General features: G+C 49.2%; 1 long non-coding RNA gene across 2 annotated transcripts; it reads left to right on the forward strand.

Annotated features, from left to right (window-relative positions):
• Positions 1 to 1,090: 1,090 nt before the first annotated feature.
• Positions 1,091 to 3,844, forward strand: LOC121660310. 2 transcript variants are annotated; one of them, XR_006014594.1, is made up of 3 exons: positions 1,099 to 1,293; positions 2,065 to 2,751; positions 2,838 to 3,844. It is a non-coding gene; the product is annotated as an uncharacterized LOC121660310 (long non-coding RNA). The 2 variants fall into 2 exon arrangements; XR_006014593.1 differs by having other exon boundaries at positions 1,091 to 1,293; positions 2,065 to 3,844.
• Positions 3,845 to 4,563: the final 719 nt, after the last annotated feature.

The raw sequence follows: 4,563 nt of genomic DNA on the forward strand, positions 1-4,563 counted from the left end.
CTGGGCAGAGGCAGGAATTGTTTTCCCGCTGCCGCTGTCTCTCTCCCCAGGCTCATCCCCTCCCCACTGACACGGGTTTGCATTTCCCTAAAACCTCACAAAGACTCTGGCAAGAGGCATAATTAATTGGCTGTAACTGGGGGCGGGGGGGAAATACATGACAAGACATCTGTTAATGCCCTGGCTCCCTGCTGAGGATGAGAGTGATGTTTAATCCAGAGTTAAATACCCTGGCTCTGACCTAGCGCTAATGAGCCGGGCCTTGGTTGAAGGTTGAGAGGCCGCTCAGGAGAAGTTGCAAACCAAAGTGATTCGCTGTTTTTGCTGCTTGGCTGTGGACACGACATGTCCCTGGGCAGAGGCTGGGGGCTGGGGATGTGCCCTTGTGTCACCCTGGTTGGTGCCAAACGGAGGGAGCTCTGCTTGTGCTTCGCTCCCTTTGACGGCGCCTGTGAAAAACGAAGTTCACTCTTAGGAAAATTTGAAGGAAAGTTTAAGAAAAGGGACAATTAGGAGACAACAGCAAAAGGGGCGGTACGGCCGGGTGCTTCGGCAGAGAGCCAAAGGCGCACCTGTACATCCAAAAGATCGGCTTTAAAAGTACATCGCTTATTTCGTGTTCATCACCATCATGCATAATTCATTAATACTTTGGAGTATCATCCCATCAGTCTCATCTTCCTCCTTGGCTCCATTCCGTCTGGTTTCGTTTTTTTTTTTTTTTTTTTTCTTCTGATAAGATTTTCCAGGAATGTGAAGACCCCTCCCATCCTTCCCAAACTGAGCACCCCAACTACAGACATTCTACAGCATTACATTACAGAACCCAGGCAAAGCCCCCCCAAAAATAAGTAACATGCAAAACCCAACATCACAATACATTCATAACAATTTTGTAATCCTGCGAAAAGCCAATACCACAGTACATTCATAACAGCGCCGCAGCCTCAGATCACGTTTTCGGAGAGGCACTGAAGGCTGTGTTTAAAAGGACAGGATCTGAGCAAGTCTCCTTCCCGCTCTCTCTGTGTTATGTAAATGCACATTTGCCCCACGTTCCCCTGTTTTAAGCCTCGGGGTAGCTGTGTTGGGGCTCTCAGGTCTGTGGGGTTGGGCTCGGCCCCTTTGGAGCCGCGGCTCCCGGTGCTCGCCAGGGCCAGGCGGCCGCAAGGAGCAGCCCAGCTCCGGCACTCCCTCGTGTGCCACTCCCTGCACAAGACCTGGGGTAAGTCGGGGACATCCAGATCTAAAATGCAGATGGCGAATTCCAAAGGCAAGTCCTTGAAGTGCCAGGTAAGCGACGAGGCGCTTCCGAGGGGAGCCGGGACTAAAACGGGATCTACCCGGGGCCACCCAGCACTCGCAGCGTTCGGACACTCTGAGAGGAACTGGGCAGGGAACGGAGCTGGGAAGGGGCTGGAGCCCCAGGAGCGGCTGAGGGAGCTGGAAAGGGGCTCAGGCTGGAGCAAAGGAGGCTCAGGGGGGACCTTGTGGCTCTGCACAAGTCCCTGACAGGAGGGGGCAGCCGGGGGGGTCGGGCTCTGCTGGCAGGGAACAGGGACAGGAGGAGAGGGAACGGCCTCAGGCTGGGCCAGGGCAGGCTCAGGGTGGATATTGGGGCAAATTTCTATCCAAAAAGGGCTGTCCAGGCCTGGCCCAGCTGCCCAGGGAGGTTTGGAGTGCCCATCCCTGGAGGGATTTAACAGCCCTGTGGATGTGGCACTTGGGGATGTGGTGCAGTGTTCCAGTTGCTTGTGGAGTTATTTCAGATTCATTCTCAGTAATTTCTGGAGATTTCAGTTTGTTACATCCATCTAAACACCCAGAGGTCTTTTCTTTGATTCCATTTTTCCTTGTGTTTTCTTTGTGGTGTCTGACTGCTGCTGGGTTTCCCCTCAGCTCTGGGGGAGGCTCAGAAACCCCTCAGTGTCTCTGTTTAGCTCCCAAATACCCCCAGCCCTAAAACCCAGTGAGATTTTCACTCCACATGCCTGTGATTTCCTGAACATTCTTGAGGTGCTTCTCTAATTTTTTATTTCTCCTTTCCTTCCTATTTCCCTGCAGATGCCTGGGGATGTAATGATGATTCAGTCTCCAATTTACCTGATTCATCATGCGAAATCCACTGACAAAATCTGCTGCTCTCAAATCCTGTAATACTGTGGAGAAAATTTGTTTTCCAGCCAGGATGCATTATGGCTTTTAGGACTTGGAAACTGCATCCTCAATAGCATTACATTTATTTTTTTGTCATTGGGTCGGGCTATTTTTGTTCTGTGGGAACAAAAGTCCAAGGAATTATTTTCATCTATTTCTTTCCTTCCCCCCCGCCCCCCCCCCCCCCCTTTTATTTTCCAGGATTAAGACCTTTCAGTCTCAAAGTCTTTATTTCAGTGAGCAGCATTCCTACCCTATCTGAATCCCCATGTTTTTTCCCCACGGGCTTTAGCATCAATCAAATCCTTTTAAATGTCAATTGTGTTGCTTCCTGGGTTATTATTGTTATTTTTGCCATTTTAGATGCTACAAACTGACCTTGCATTGTTGAGAGTAATGCAAAACTGCATCATTACATCCTTGCTTGGCTGATTTTTTCCATGGAACAGGCTGGGAATGTCTGGGGGGGGACAGGGGGCAGAATTTTGGGGCTGTTCCAGTGTGGCCTTTCTGCTTAGGCTTGGAATTTTCTGCTTAGGCTTGGAATTACCACACAAACCTGTGCCAGGGAGTGTTTGCTGCCTGCAGTCACAGGTAAATGCTCTTTGTGGGGCTTCTTGGGCTTAGAAAATGATACAAAAATGGAAAACTTGGTAAAAACAGAGAAATTCTTCTCTCAGTGGTCCAAAGGGTGAAAGACCTGCCTTCATCCAGAGCAAACGGAAACGTTCCTGCCTGCGGTGTGGATTTGACAAGGAAACAGATGGACTGCCTCTGCTCACACGTGCAGTTACCTCCAGAGGGCTTTTCCAAGCCAGTTGTGGATGAAATGGAGTCCTTGTGCTGGAGAACAGCCCCGCTGTCCTGCTTGGATCTCAGCTGCTCGCTCCTCCTCAGTTTTCTGCCTTAAGTGGATTCCAAGCCCAGCACAGCCTCGTTTTGCCCTCTGAAACTCTGCTTTTGTGGTGCTTTCTCCGGTGCTCTGTAGAAGAGGCTTGATCTGTATTGTCTAATTCTTGTAGCAAATCTCCTCGTTTCAGACCCTGCCTCGTTTTCACTATTTAAATTAAGGTTTCAGCTGTTTTCCTACAGTAAGAATCTGTTAAGCTCTAATTCCTAAAGTGGCATTAGACTTTTTTTTTTAATTATTCCAAGGAAGGGCCACAATGACTGTGAACCTTCTGCTTAATTCCTGATTCTGCGTAAGGAGGGGAAACTTAATCCATTGCTCACCCAGGATGATTTTCACCAAAGGATTACAGTTTTTAAAGGGCAAAGAAAACAGAGTTATTAAAGACAATTAAAGAACCACTTCTCATCTCTTTGCTGCAAAAATTAGGATGCTGAAGAATTCCCTAGGGAATCTCTGTGCTAATTTCCCCTGTTCTTACTTCCCTAATTGTCTAAGAGGGTGTGGGGATAAATCTGCCTTTGCTTATTGGTGCTGCTGTTCCGTAATAATATCCCGGCCCTGCTGGTGGTGTGGGGTTTCTTTGGATTATCCTGGGAAAGAAATTCTAAACAAATCTGTGCTGTTTTGTTCTCCCTTTGAATGGTGTGAACAGGGTTAGAACATCCTTCATTTCCTGATATTTTCATTTATAACGACATGATTTACAGCTCGTGGGGTATTTATTTCTCCAGGAAGCTTTCAATAAAGGATGAAGCTTTCAGGATCTTTTATAAACAACGTGTCAGGTGTGGAGTTAATAGAGTTTAGATCTGGTTGCTTCACAGGTAACTCCAAAAACCCAAGAATTTGATTCACAAGGCAAAGGAATGTTGCACTAGGAAGGGCCAGCTGAGGGCCAAGCCAGGCTGCCGCTCCCAGCAGCACTGGGATGATCTGTCAGCACTGCCCTGCTGCTTCTGTAATTCATTCCCCTCAAATTGTCGGCTTAATTGATGAGAGGGGATGACAACCTGGCAGTAGACAACACCAATTTGCCAGCGTGGTTGGGTGCCATCGTGGGTGCCAGCAGGGCTGAGCTGTTATTCCCACTCAGGGCAGGAGCTCTGGTGATTTGCAAGAAAACCATCACCAGTGATAGGACAGCAAATCTGTCACCCAGGGTGTCCTTTTGTCCCTCTTTACTGCAGAACTTCCCCACTCACCCTCTGGACTCTTCTCTCCCTCACTCAAACTCTGCTGCTCCACAGATTGCCTCAAAAATTGGGAAAAGGGAAACATAACATTGAAAGGAGGAGCCCAGCCCTGCCCTGTGGGCAGGCACAGAATGGGCTGGGTCTTGGCTGTCAGCCCCACAGCCCAGCAGAACCAGGGAATCCCAGCCTGGATGGGTGGGAAGGGAATTAAAACCACCCAGTGCCACCCCTGCCATGGGCACCTCCCACTGTGCCAGGCTGCTCCCAGCCCCAATGTCCAGCCTGGCCTTGGGCACTGCC

This window comes from Corvus kubaryi, unplaced genomic scaffold (assembly GCF_017639235.1).
Source record: "Corvus kubaryi isolate FWS band 111438036 unplaced genomic scaffold, C.kubaryi_AGA036_p1.0 138, whole genome shotgun sequence".
Taxonomy (NCBI): domain Eukaryota; kingdom Metazoa; phylum Chordata; class Aves; order Passeriformes; family Corvidae; genus Corvus; species Corvus kubaryi.